General features: G+C 41.9%; 1 protein-coding gene across 2 annotated transcripts in view; it reads right to left on the reverse strand.

Annotated features, from left to right (window-relative positions):
• Positions 1–15,462, reverse strand: part of LOC109030125 (uncharacterized) — a 144,360-nt gene that overhangs the window by 63,809 nt on the left and 65,089 nt on the right. For both annotated transcript variants that reach the window (XM_072302991.1, XM_072302990.1), the window contains exon 3: positions 5,622–5,711. The gene's annotated coding sequence lies outside the window, so the exon portion shown is untranslated. The remainder of the gene's footprint in view (positions 1–5,621; positions 5,712–15,462) is intronic.

The raw sequence follows: 15,462 nt of genomic DNA on the forward strand, positions 1-15,462 counted from the left end.
CATAACTCTCCCACCGAGCTTTAAAAGCCAGAAAGCCATCCCCCAAAAACTCAACCCGAGAGTTTACGACTTTCTCTCTCCATCGAGAATTTTTTGTGCCAAAAAAATGAACGCTCCATTCCACTCGATCTAACGCGACGCTCGTCCGCTACGAACCAACGAGCAAAAAAGTTACGCTCTGAAAACACTTCGATCTTCACGCTCAGGCCGGATTTCGGCCATCAAGCAACGTTGACAAACTTCTCTGATTTCCGGTGCTTTACCGCTCCAAGTCAAATCTTCATCGAAATGTTGCAGGGATGGGGTAACGCTTTTTTGTCGATTTGTGCAAATATTCACATTCTCTCACAAGAGATAGGATAAAAATTGATGGTGTTTTACGTTGAATAGGCCGTTAAATTAGTCACAAAATCGATTTTGATAATTGAAGCTTTTTAAGCCAAGAACACACATTTCCTAAATAACGTAGTCCCTTTTTCAATTTCCTTTGCTTCTTACTAAGCTTGATACTTTCAATTATAACCCAAAATTGATAAGAGTCCCTAAATCTCTACGTCAAACAAACACAAAAATGCGGATATCTTAAAAAAGCTCCATCATGACTATACCTCCGTATGAAATTGTGTCGCAAGACAAACTCAAAGCTTTTTGCAGGAAAAGTTGGACTTTGTCTTTACTTTTTTGACAACAGCGGCTTCAATATATAATCTACCAATTGCTTTCAAAATTATAATGGCGTTTCCAAAAACGCTCTAAAATGACCAACAAATTTACCAAAAATGTCCACACCGAGAGAGTAAATAACACTAAAGTTCGATTAATATTGGAGCTGAAACACCGTGTCCCTTAAGCTTTCAGTTGATTCTGGGATTTTTCGGTTTCTTCATCGTTTTCTGTGCTAAAATCAACAAAAACAGTACTAAAATCAACACAAAATTCAGGTTGGTCTATGTTTCATGTTTCACTTCCCATTTTAATCAATAGGAGCACGCAATGACACGAACATTTTTTTTTCAGTGTAGGAGTGGAGCGAATCGATGGCCAAAGTGCGAAACCACATAATATCTCCATCTGCGACATTGCACACTTCCCATCATGCTTTACTTTTTCATTAAAAAACTAGTCAACTTCATTTTTGTAAAACGTCCTTGATTTTTTCATCAATCAGCGGAAAATTCTGTAAAAATTCAAGTCACGTAGTTGACTTGTTTCTCTTCGAAAACTAAAATCTTCTCTTCTCCTATCTTCTTCTTCTTCTTCCACTTACGACTAGGGCATATCCCTGTTTGTCAGGACATCCAGTATCGAGCACAATGAACTATATAAATATTAAAAATCTAAAAATCACCATAAATTAAGGAAAGCTAATATGTATAGGAGCGGAAATTTTGAAGTTTGTTTGCGGAAAACGGAGGTACGTGGTTTTGCACTTTGGTCATCGATATAGGTTTTTTTTACCACTTCGTTCCATCTATTTTATTTTTTTTGCCAGGCTACGCGCAGAGACCATCAAAAGACGATCCCGCTACGGATCCGGCAACAATGGAATAAGAAGCGTCACTAATGACTATCCTATGACACGCAAGTCCCGGCCACGAGAGCCGGGGCGCGGTGGGGGGAGGGGTGCTGGGTGCGGGGTGCGGCACCCACCCCTCGATAGGAAGTCAACAAGACAACCAAAGTCAATGAGCCGTCTCTAAACGTCGCACTAAATAACTGTGTTTGCGACGACTTCATACAACCGTGGAGCCGAGGACCCGGCGAGGGTGCCTCCGATGCAATGACTTCGCGAACAAGTGCGTCACCACCGCGGGAGGGACGCCGGGGGAGGGGAGGGGTGGGGAGGGGGTGGGGGTTGGGGGCGCCCTCGCGCATCCGCAGCGCCTCGGCCAATCTCCATAACCATTGTTTGCACACACTGTCATCCCTAAACACACCCTAGCCCGGTCCCTGGTCCCGGTGAAGGGTTGCGCCCGTCGCACTGTGGACGCCGCTCGTCCAAGGACGCCGTTGCGTGTTTAGGGATGCGGAGAAAAATGACAGTATCATCGATGTCACGGAATTGAATCGCCGAGAATGGTAATTTGGGTCAACAATTTCAATTTTTTGGATTGAGTTCTGTTTTTTGTCTAAAGAAATTGGACTGCATTTTGCAATTTGGACCTGCTGGCTCATCTGAAAAAACACTTATGTGCATAGGAAAACTAGTGGCACATACGTCGTTTTTAAACTGGGCCGGAATTTATAGTTCCAAATTGCAAAATGTAGTCCAATTGAAGTTCCTGGTAGTTGATTCTTCTTAATTATCCACGGAAAAGGGATGTCTAGGCATGCCAGGGGAGAAAACAGTATCATCGATACTGCTGCACCGGTGGCGAGGCGTGAATAATCCATTTGAAGCTATGGTAAAGAATCGAATATTAAGGTGTTCGTTGCGAACACCCCGTGTATCGATCCTTTTTCATAGGTTTAAATGGCATGACAATCGATATATCGCAAAGCACGCCACGCCACTGTGCAGTGCTGAGGAGGAACGCCGAGCCAAATTCCCGATGATTAAACCGATCTTGCAGGGAAACCTTGTGAATGATTTTTAAGTCTTCAGAGGAATTGATGCGCGATGTAATCTGAATTATAAGAAAATTACAAGGAAAAAGATTTTTAAATTGCTCTGCATATAAATGATTAATGAAAGATACTTGCAACGTCCAAGCGGTCATACGGTGTTTTTCCTTCCAGCGAAATATAGCAACATCGTATCATTAAGAGTTGAAACTTAAAAATTTAGCTCAATTTAACTACATTGTTTGTCTTAAAATCGAGGTTCTTGAACGTTGATTTGTCCCAATTTATTTGTAGATTCAAGCGTTTCATCACAGTCGTCGTGTTTTCGCGATGTCCTCAACTTCATGACGAACTGAGCGATGGCCGGTGCATAAGAGCTTCAGATACAGGCACACAAATATATTTAAAAAAAAAAGAGGAAAAATCGATTGTCCACACACTCGAAGATAGGAGAGACCAATATGCCAATATGACCTCGTTTTTCCACTTTGCGCCCAAATCTGAGCGACACCTTATCATTCGCAACATACACCGAAGCATTGAGATTTCACGCCTTGCGCCATCGCGCCTTCAATTTTGCAGATGCCACACGGACATCTATCGAGTATGAATAGTTGTATCTCTGCGCCGTCATCAATGCGCGTCCTTTTCCTTGCTCCATTTCCATATTGTGTTGGTTCTGTTTGTTTTATTTGTAAGAATGCTTCAAGGGCTACGTGAACAACACAGCCGAAGGTAGGATGGACCTAATCGGGCCTTGTCTTTTCACTTTTCTCCCGACTTTGAGCGACACTTCATTATTAACAGCATAGGGCGGAGCTATGCGAGTTCGCGCCTCGCGCCATCGCGCCTTCAATTTTGCAGATGCAATACGGACATCCATCAAGTACGAATAGTTGTATCTCTGCGCCGTCGTCAACGCACATCCTTCCTTGCCCTTGCTGACTTTCTTTTCTTATTTTTCCCTCTGATTCTGTAATCACAATGTAAACCAAATGGGAAAGGAAACGTTTGATGAACAATTGGACGTATTTATGCTGAAAGGAACTATGTGTATAGGTTTTGCGTGCGACTTACTTCCTTTTAGCCTAAATACGTCCAATTATGCATACGAACCTCTTTTTTCTTAAAGCTTGCTCGTTTCTCTTTGAGAATGAAATAGAGATCGGACATTTCGAAGCACCGCAAAACTGCAATGATAGCGAAGATAGTCGTAAGTACAATAATAAAGATTTTAAAAACTAGGGTCAGAAGTTTTGTAGCGGAAAATTTTATTGAAAGAAGCCTCCGTTCTTTGTTAAATTTCCACCAAGTATCCGAGATACTCTTAGAAATCGTTTAGATGATTAAAAATCGACCAATGTTATTTAAATTACATAAAAAGGATATTTTTCATTTTCATGTTAGGCTATGTTAGGCAAGACCGCCGTAAGTGCTATCCTCTGCATGCATTCGTGGTTGCGTTTTTGACGCACAACAAACACATTTTTAGGGTAGAAATTCACAGGAAAAGGCGGCATTTTACTTAAAAGCTCTGTTTTTATCTGTCCTTTGGAGGAGTAATGTCACTTTACTGTTGTCTTGCCTGAAACTGCGTCATTTCTTGCGCACTTACGGCTTTCCTATATGTCTCATTCTCATGAAAATAAGACGTCAGTCGATTTTATCTAAGAGAGATTAGACGAATTTTGAAGGAAACTCGATTTCTAAAATTTGACAGTTTGCAACTCTCCTTGCTATCAGGGAAGAATAGAGATACGTTCAACCGTTGCCTCGACCCGTTGCCGTTGAAGGCAACGGTTCAACATCTTAAAAAAATACTTATAATATGACACATATTGCACAGTCCCTCACTTAATATATTATGATAACCAATTGGACTGCATTTTGCAATTAGGAACTATAAGTTCTGGCTCAATTTAGGAACAGCGTAAGTACTATTAGTTTCCCTACGCACATGAGTGTTTTTACAGATGAGCCAGAAATATACTTCCGAATTGTAAAATGTAGGCCAATTTATATGTATATTTTAAAGAAAAAATTGTAATTTCTGTACAGAAGATCAATTACAATAATTCCAAAAAGAAAAAAGAGATACGTGGTTTTGCACTTAGGGCTGTCGAAGAGCCGACCGAAATCAATATTCCTCCCACAGCGCGACGCCGAGCACTCCGCACCCGGTTTATTTTCACCCCGCGCCAGGCCCCGCGACCGCGGCTGATATTTTAATTTACCTCAAACTCAATGCGCCCGTGATTGTAAATTAAACAACGTTTTGTTAACCCAACTTATTATTTAATTACGGAATGCGCCGAGCAGGGCCCGGGGTCGCGCGGGCGATCATGCGTAGCCCCAAACAGGATTTCACAACTCGACGCTCCTACGACAAAAGCACCTAAGTCCCTCCTCGCGTTTCACCTCGAATATTATCGAGTTAGGGTTGGAAGTTGCGTCGTTTCATGAGAGGGGCGATGAAATTGGGCCGTAAAATTCCCTGCCGCAGGAGCGGTGGCGCCCTAATGCGATTTGGTTGAGCAAACGAAAAGAAGCGCGGATTTCTGCGCTGATTCGCGGAAGGGATGAAGGTGCCGCGCAAAACCGCGGAAACGCCTTTGGTTTCTGTTGGAGTTATGCGGTTTTGTCGAGTGGGGTGGAGCGGGCGAGGGTGGTAACGAGGAGGCCGTTGTGGTTGTTTGGTTTTTGTTGAGGAGCAGTCTACCGAGACGGAGGTAAACAGTGGACGACTCATCTGCCGCTGACAGAGGGTTCAAGGGGTGGGAGTGGGTTGTCTTATTTTTTCAAAATGAAGGAGGAACCCTCGAAAAAATGGAGGACTCCACCGGGTGATGAAATTGCAATCTCAATGACGATTTTTTCAACATAGGTGAGCATTGAAGTATGAATTTTCACTGCACGCGCTTCGGAAAAGAGAGAAAAAGATACCGTCTAGGGGATATTCAGAGGAGGATACATTTAAATTTAAAAACCATACATTTTTGTGAATCAAATAATTTGACTATAAACTTGAACGGGAGGCAATCCTGGTTCTTACTTACATTTCGATTTTCTTTCTTGAAGGAGCTGACCAAAATTTGACGCAAGTTGATGGGAGCCAAATATCACGACTCAAATCGAGGCACAGAAAACTGAAACAAAAGGAAATTCAACACTGATGTTAAAGTAGCTTTCAAATGTGCGGGCTATGCATAATAATTGTCAATACCGTAATGCAAGTATAAGGAAATAAAAGTGACACAACGAAAACTTTGAGTACTCATAGGAGGAAAAACGGATCAATAAATGAAAGTAGAGAAATTTCCTCTTATTTACAACACTTTTTCGTGTACCGGTAGAAACTTTTTGAATGTATATTTTTTTCTGCAACGATAGAATGGGTATGACAACTTTAGAAGTATTGCAATGCAAGTGCCTAATCTCTCCTTGAAAAGAAAGCGCACAAAAATAAATTCAGACTGTATAGACCCCCACTAACAATCTGAGAAATGTAATAATATATCTTCCCCCATACATTGGGTAAAAGTTAAATTAGGTGGTCAACACTACTTTTCGCCTGATAATAATTTATTGATTAGCAACTTGTTGAGCACAAAATCAGATTGACAAAGCGATATCTCATTTTTTTGGTCATGAGAAATAATTTAAAGAATATATTCGTCCCCCCTAGACTGCGAAAGACGTCACTTTCACATGTGAAGTAAATTCAAGAAGCGGCATCTCCGACGGGCTAATAATTGTTGAAATTGATAGACAAAGCTATAGAAAAAGAAGACAAAAAGGATGTTAAGGGGTCCTATTGGTGTAAGCGGGTGGTTGCAATAGACAGAGGTAGGTAATAGACTAACAATTAACGGCAGCCCACGAGAGATCCTATATAGTTAGTCCATCATTTTCTCCCCCAGTCTATAAGAACCACCCATTTCAACCAATACGATCGCCTTGTTCTCCTTATCTCTTCTTTGTCCGTGGGTTTGTCTATGAATTTCAACAATGAGCCCATTGTCGCGATCTAAAAGTGCGTAAACCTATTTGGCGTGGACCCTAAAATTGATTGTAAGTCGCATTCAAACACATTGGATCTAGAGTCCAGACTCTTGAAAACATTGACAAGAAAAAATACTCTTGATTCAATCGGATTTTTGCTTGAATCAAAACGAAATCCGCTTAAATTAAGAGGCTTGGTTCTTGATTTAAGCTAGATTCTGATAGAATCAAGAGTACTTTTTCTTGTCGATGTTTTTAAGAGTCTGGACTCTAGATCCGATTTGTTTTTTTTTTTCCAGTAAATCTCGCAAGACACAGCAAGGTTCACGTGGTTGTGTTTCCTACGTTATTTTCTTAAAAAATTCCCTTCTCATGTTCTACGAGGAGGCCGACGACAAGCAGAGGAATGACAGGGATCCGCTGACCCTTCACCCTCCGCTCATGCGACCCCGCCAAAACAACTGCAAGTGCGTGTCCCTCCGTTTGCGGGCGTTACACATTTTTTCGAAACGCACGGGACCGTCGCAGGGACAGGCTCGCCGCCCTAACAATGATGTCACTTCATGCATATTCAACGATCGCTCCCTCGGCCTAAACGTCCAAGACTCGGAGGGATCGATCCCTTCGGCGTTTTCGGTCGTTTTCCCCTTTTTTCCCGCGCTTTTGTTTACCGCCGTGTTTGCTCGGTTTCGCGACTACTGTGCCGACGTCGCGTCGTCAGCTGGGTTTTTAATAAAACCGTTTGACTCCGGCGTTTGACCGCGGTTCACGCAGCGTTTGCACGTGCCGCCGCGGAGAAGGGTTGACACTTATTAACGTAATCGATCCTCGGGTTTCATATTTTGGTTCTTTGTGTCCGTAAACGTTTTCAGCCTTTCGGGGGCGGGTTTCGATTGATTGTCGGTTTGGGGTGCGGGAGTTGAAATGCAACGGTATAATTGGAAGTCACCGAGGAGATGTGCGATCCGTTTGCCCTATAATGAAAGAACCGGAATGCTTTAGGGATCGATTTGATTTACATTTTATCGCGTGGCAGTGAGTTTAAGGGTCGTATTCATAATTGTTTCTCAAAGCAGCTCATATGGACGTATTTCTGCCAAACGGAACCCGAGACAGGTGGGAAAGAAGGGATGTGCTTGTTAGTCGAGGGCCGCAAGAATGAATGGGAACTATACAGCGCCAGTGACGTCAGCGGCGACGAAGCTGCCGTCGCGGTCGCCCTCGGGAGCCTTCAACTCATGAGCCCTGTACACAATGCTCTTGTCATATGCCCATGGCTCATGAGTGCCGTATTCAGTTGGCACAAAGTTCCGTTTGAAAGATGTAAAATCCCACTTTTCCAGTTCTCAAAGGGAATGACGCCCACTTTAACCTTGTGTCTTAGGCAGCTTTCTACAGCACACCCAATCACTGAAAAAAAAAACACATTGGACCTAGAGTCCAGACTCTTAAAAACATCGACAAGAAAAAGTACTCTTGATTCAATCAGAATCTAGCTTAAATCAAGAACCATGCCTCTTAATTTAAGCGGATTTCGTTTTGATTCAAGCAAAAATCCGATTGAATCAAGAGTATTTTTCTTGTCAATGTTTTCAAGAGTCTGGACTCTAGATCCAATGTGTTTTTTTTCCAGTGCATCTTTCCCACTCGTCTATAGTTCCGTTTGGCTGAAATACGTCCAAATATTAGATATTAATTCTAAATTAAATACGTTTTTAATGACACAGAACCATAAAGTAAGCAGTGACGTCATCTGGTAGCATTTCCCATTTGAACACATGTACACGAAGAAAAATAGGATAGGTGTCACAATTAGCCGCTGGTTGTGATGAATACCCTATTTTTCCCGTGTATTTCAGCAAATTAAATCATTTTGTCATATCTCCTCCAATAAATTGTTCAATTTAAGAACCAATGATATACTCGTGTTCAATTTACTCAGTTGTTCCCAATTAAACACGAAATTCAACAGATTTCAGGCCCTTAAAAGTTCTTCATTCCCTGTAAATTTAAGTTGATAGTTGAAGTCTCAATTTACAACTTAATTGAATCGAATTTTCTTTTATTTGGGAACAGAATAGAATTATTTTTGAGAGTGTTTATTTGGCAAGCAGAGAGTGACGAAGTGCGGCACACCTCCTACCGCGGCTCTCATTGGCGGATACAGAAAAGGCAATATTGTTCTTTCTCCATTTAAATCTATGGAAATATATCGATTCTTGGAGGGCCAGGTGCTCCGACAAGAATCGATTGTTTTACATAAGTTTAAATTGAGGAAATCCGGTGTTGCCAAACTGCTCTGGCGGCTCTCAGCTATCGCCCACTCAAACAACCCGAAATTTCGTGTACAATAGATCCGTCTCCACAGCAGCTCTCGGAAACAGAGCCCGAACAAGAACTTCCGGAACCTGAAAGACGACCGACGTTGCAAAATCGCCCGCACTCAAATTTCGCCGTCCTAAGGAAAAACGCCGTAAGAGCCTCCACACGCTGCCAAATTTCTTTCAACAAATCACGATTTTTTGGGAATATTTATGGATATTTTTCTTCACATTTTTCAGAAAATTTCGTTCGTAATTTGATCTAAATATTTCGAATATTTCAAGGAAAGATATTCATTATTTTCTTCTAAAATAGCACTTTTCTGAGAGGAAATTTGGCAGCACTCGAATGTTCATACGGCGTTCTTCCTCAGCACGGCAGAATTCGCCGTAACCCGCACGAAGCAACGTAACTCCATCTCAAGGTTGCCAAGTCGACTCAACAATTAATTTATTTTATAAAGTTGCATCAATGCAGTTTACATCGAAATTTGTCATGATTTTTGCATGAAATCTGAGGAAAAATCAGTGAAATTTCCAGCTCGAAATGCCCAAAATTTTCCCGTCTAATATGCAATTTACGAGGGGAGATTTGGCAACATTGAAATGGAGTTACGTTCCTTCGAGAGAGAAACGCCGAATCTGCATTTTCGGTGCCCGGTCTGACAACAGCGACGTGACCTCCGGAAGAGTTTCCGCGACCCCGTGATGGATGTCCCTTGGTCCCCGTCCGGATATTCCGCTCATTTATTCAATCATATCGCGTCGCTTTCCTCCTATTTGTTTACTTTCATTGCTCCGGCTAACTATTAGCGGTTTTGATTTATGTTCCGTCGCCGAATCCACGTCTATGACCCCCTCGGACCTCCGTTGGACGTATTTCTGTCAAACGGAACTATGTGCATTATGACGTGAGCCCTGTAATGCATGTATTCTTATGGGTCTCAGGGCTCATCTCTTGAAGCACGTAGTTCTGTTTGATAGAAATACGTCCTGTTGTGCTCCCGACAGTCGCTGCTTCCGCCGGGTTTTTTCCTCGTCTCGAGTTGGGAGTTGCGCCACTCGACTTCGGTCCGGAAGTGTTTCCTATCCGCTCATGTCGGCATGAAGATATTAGCTTCAGCAAAAAAGACGTCAGCTAAAGTTACACATTCTCCGAAATATCAAAGGTTAAAAGAACGTATTTCTGCCAAACCGAACTGTTCGCCGCTTCGCTGACATAAGGGCGTAACTGCACATCGAGATGAGCCCGGAAAAGCATTGAAATGTATGGAAGACAGGGTTCATTGCAGAGTGTAGTTACGCCCTTGTGTCAGGTAAGTGACGTATTGACGAGTGAAAAAGATGGCAAACTTGCTCTTGGCCTAGCATAAGAAACATGCGGATCGCCAGTAAAGTGGGAGATGGTCTTTGATAGTTATACTTGATTCCTGATACTATATTCCGATATACTTATCCAGAAAATCTGGTAATAGAACTAGATTTCTAACAGTGTTAGTCATGCGTCCGACTTTACCAGCCGCGTAAAATGCACTGTCTAAAATCTAGTAACGACTACTAGGTTTCTTGGGATCATACAAAATCACAAATCCAATAACCGCAAACATCATTTTTTCGTGCACTTTATCAGATTAAGAGGAGCCCCTTTCATCGTCGGTGCAAATGGTGGGGAAATCTACCAGAAAAAGCAAAATGCGACGTTTTACGCACTTACGTAATGAGATGACTGGTTACGACCCTCACCCTATTCAGAAGCAAAAGGTTCATTCGTGTATTTAAACAGATGGGTCACAAACCCTAGAGTGGCTAATTTTCGGGGTAGAGGTTATCAAATTAGCTCAATGGGTTCATAGTTCATTGGCTCTGCTTTCAGTCACACTTGGAAAAATGTTCAGCTACAATGGACCACTTGACAACATACGAATTGAAGCATTTTGATTGTATGATTTAAGCATTAAGTTCGCTCAGAAATTATTTCAAAAGTTGGAAAATAAAAATTCCATGAAAGCCATAAAGTCGTCGGCCAATCAGAGAGCAGGATTTTTCTTGTAATGAAAGGATTGAGAGGACAATAATTTTTCTATATTAGACACTCTTTTATTCGGGTGTTAGAACTGAAGACAATTTCAAGTCAATGCATTTCTGGTGAAAGCGAGAAAAGAGCAAACGCCTTCAATTTGGAACATGCAACAAGCACATCCGTGGAACACGAACAGTTGCATCAAGGCGCTACAACCAACTCACGATCAATTTAGTATTTGTAGGTCGAGGCAATTAACGATTTGAATCGGTCATTCTTAATAAGACTAAGGCAAACATCAGCTAAATCAAATATGAGAGTTGTTTCGTGGAGAAAATAGTGAAAAAATCAGGAAACTACTAACTTCACAATCTGAGTAAGGAAGATGCGTTTTTTTTTAAAAATTGCCGCTTTAAAAACGATAGCACGACACAAGTGAACATTTCTCAAGTACCCCATTCTGCCCTTGCGCACTAGGATGCCTCACAATATTCAACATGGCTGACGCTTCCGCGCGCAACTCGCGAGGAAGCACCATGGTCTTTATCAACGCAAGGAAAATGGAAATATGATAACGCCGGTTGATAAAACCCCGGCTCGTCACGTGTGTCATGGCGGATTGCTGTCGGCCATGTTGAATATTGCGTAGCATCCTGGAGCGCAAGGGTTGGATGGAACGACTCCTCGCAGGAAATTTTCACCAATCTTTGAAAAAATGATATCTTGAGATATTATTTTGGCTTGAAGTGTCTTTTCTTGTCGACAATTATTTTTTTCATTTAAATCCGTGCGGCTTTAACGCAAAGTCGGTTTTTTTCAGTTAAAAAAGCGTCGTTTTGCTATCGTTAAGTTTATGTTAAAAATCGATGGCAAAACAACGTTTTCGTAACTCAAAAAAACTGACTCTAAGTTAAAGCTGCAATTTTCCGAAAAGGGAAGTCCAAGAAATTTGTTTTCAGTAATTGTTTTTGAAGTGGGAAGCTTAAAAAAACCGCATATATCTTACGCGGATTGTGAAGTTAGAAGCTTATTTTAGACGACCCCGATGCGCTCATCGTGATTTTTTAGCCATTTTCAGAGAAAGAAACCGATTTTCTTGTTGCTCTGACAAAGTTTGCAACCAGCCCATTAGCTTTTTACTTGCTTGCTTTTTATTTTGCTTTTTATTTTTCTTCCTAACCATTTTTTTTCTCTCTTTCTTTTTATCCGATCAAAGTGGTTCATTATTGTAATATTGCCGTTACATGATAAGTAAACAATTATAAAGACCCGCATGGTCTGAAAATATACGCCTCTACACTGGAAAAAAAAGTTCGGTGTTCCATATCATCTTAACTAACTCGGTTTGTCAAACTAAATTTTCGGTTCCTCAGACCGAACTATCGGTTCGCATAACCGAACTTCAACTGTAAAGTGAGCTGAAGAACAAAGTTCGGTCATATGAACCGAATGTTCGGTTACACGTACCGAAAGCTCAGTTTGACAAACCGAATAGTTGGGGTGATATGGAACACCAAACGTTCGGTTCATATGACCGATCTTTTTTTTCAGTGTATTACGAGTAGTAAAAAAAAGGGGGAAAAATTCTTTACGGCCAAGTATAGTCCAACTTTGGGTGGGAGTCTCTAAAATTCGAGTTATCAAAGTTGTACAACTGGAAAGCAAACATAGCGCGGCGGATTTTCCGGGTGATGTGACGGGCACAATTGGCGATGTGACGGGCACAATGGCATCCCTGGGAGCGGAGATAAGAAAGGGTGAGCTGCGGAGGGTGAGGGGGCGGAAGGCGGCAGATGCGCGGGCTGGAGGGATGCAGGGCTCCGGGGCTGGGGCGACCACGGCGGTGTAATAAACTTGACTCATTTGCCTGGAGGCCGGGCAGCGGGCACCGAAGCCCGAACCACTTAATCATCACTTGGTTAACATAACAATTGCACCATTCTACTTGGTACACCGTCAGGCTAATCAATGACACTTGAATCGTTTCCGCGCTTGTCGCCGACTGGCCTCGGGCGCCACCGCGACGTGGCCCGGCCCGCAGCCCCCACCGGAGCCGATTGTTCCTTTCATCGCCCCGTCGAGCTCCTGCCTTTTTTCCGCTGATTGATTTAAACGAGCACGGGATCCCTTTGCCGATTTCACTGTAAAATTACAAATTCCTCCATCATCTCAACAAGTATTTACTAATCTCATTCTGATACGCTGAAAGTTTTTTTTTCTTTTTTTTTCAAAAAAACAGACTGTAAAAATTACAAATTCCTCCATCATTTCAAATAAGTATTCGCTAATCTCATTCTGATACCTGAAAAGTTTTTTTTTTTTTTTTTTTTTTTTTTTTTTTTTTTTTATAAAAAATGCAAAAAAAGGTTAGTAAAAAGAAAATTACAGTGGACGCTGGACATTAAGAAATTTTAAGAATGGAATCAGATGAGAATGTTGAATTCAAGAGGAAGAACAAACTGAAAGAAGATATTAGGGATCTGAGTTTTTAAGGTAAAACACTCTAAACAGTTGTGTAGGGATGGCAATTTGGCTATCGCACACTAAAAATTGAACAACTGGAATTCTGATGAAAGACGGATAAAACTCATTCGGGCACAATATTTTCCACTAGAGAGATATTTTGAGTTCTAATAAGGAGTAAGTAGTCAAATCTCTCAAAACCGAAGATTGAGTGCATTCGTGCAACAATATGTCCCTCCTCTGACGTTCAGGCGTATCTTCATTTCCGCATGAACCCCGAAAAGCATAGAACATGGCAATTTTAAACTATCGACATCATGAAGATTATATTTTACGGTTTTTTCCACACTGAATTTTGAATGGCCGTAATTCTTGTTTAGTTTGAAAATGTATGCAGTTTTCGCTCAAAAATGTTTTTGAAAACTTGTTTTGGTTGTGTCCATGATTAAATTTTGAATTTTGTGAACCAGCTAGTACAATCGGTCTGATTCCAGCATGTGGCAACGCGCTTTATGGCCACGATTCCGATCGTAATCGATGTTGCCATTTTCGAGTTCGAATTCGTCCTTTCCTCGATGTTTTGATCCTCGATCGAACGAATTCTCTAAAAATTGGCAACGCGAATTTCTTGCAAAACCGGGAAGAGATGAATGGGTCTTTTTTCCGCAGCCTCGGAGCCCGAGGCGATTCGGTGACAGAAAGCCCTCCACTGGAGCGGCTCTTCGAAAAAATGCTGGTCACCACTCGATTCAATGCCATTTTGCGGCCCCTCCCTACGTTTAATCGTTGATCGTTTACGTAATTGTCGTTTGTGTTTCCAGTAGGAATGACATGCTGTTAAGCTGGCCTGCAGCGGTTTAATCCATTTGCTCAAGGATTCGTGCAATCCTGAGAGTGGGTTTCGGGATGAGATGAGGATGGTGTGATAATATTTAGGGAGGTGTTCTTCAAATTAAACGTTTTTGGCTCCCGTCCGGAAATCGGCCGCATTTAAACGAACGAGGATCTAAGTTGGGACTATTTGAAAGTTTCAAAAAAAAGAAAAGAAAGAAGGGAAAAAGACCCCTTGTGGAATGGTTCAGTAATGTTCAAGCATGCATAGATGAATCATTGAGGAATGCTCCTGTCGAAAATCATCTTCGAAAGTCTAAAAATAAAGTCAAAATTACTGTTTTCATCTTGCAACCGATTTTAATATCTCAATATAAATAATTACTTGGAAACAATTGACTCTATTTTCAGGCTTCGGAGGACGATTTCCAGCATGAACATTCCGCATAATGATTTATCTAACAGGATGACTTTGCATAATTTACCCGCTTTTCATACATATCAAGCCGCTAACTCAGCGCACTAGAGCGCTCTGCGACTCCAAATCGCCATCGGAATCGATCCTCCCACATATCATCAGGCAGATTACACCGTCTGATCTCCCCCTCCACTCCCTCCCGCCAACCTTTTACTGGACGTCCACGCCGCCTTCTTCCGGGAGGAACCCAATCAAATACCTTTCTGGGCAACCGACTATCTGCCATTCTCCGCACGTGCCCATACCAAACCAGCTGCCTAGTTTTGATATCGTGCACCCGCTTTTCGATTTTCCTGAAATAATCCACTTGAAGGTCAAAATTTGGAATATTTCGTGCCCAGAATGCGTTGCACAAAAGCTCAGGATCCACCGTACGCGACGTTTTGAACAAAATCTTTCTCGATTTTAATCCTCAATAGACGAAAGAGAGGAGCAAGAAGCCCGTTCCATCTTCTGCGCACTGATACGGAAACCTGCCAGGACGTGTAAAATGCGGCGTTTTATCACTAACAGGACGACTTTTTACAATAATTTACCCACTCCCTATTCTGAATCGTCATGCCAATAATGTACTACAACAGATGAGTCAAAGGCCCAAGAGTGACTACTTTTCGGGGGAGAGGTCTATCAAATTAGTCCACTGGATTCTTTTCACTCGATTTGACTAACTTCGGTTCCAGTTATATTCAGATATGATTTGGGAAGCTTTACTGACGAAAGGATGGATTCGAACAAAAGAGGTCTGTCCACTTAGGGATTTTTGTGGTTAAAATTAATAATCT

This window comes from Bemisia tabaci, chromosome 7 (assembly GCF_918797505.1).
Source record: "Bemisia tabaci chromosome 7, PGI_BMITA_v3".
Taxonomy (NCBI): domain Eukaryota; kingdom Metazoa; phylum Arthropoda; class Insecta; order Hemiptera; family Aleyrodidae; genus Bemisia; species Bemisia tabaci.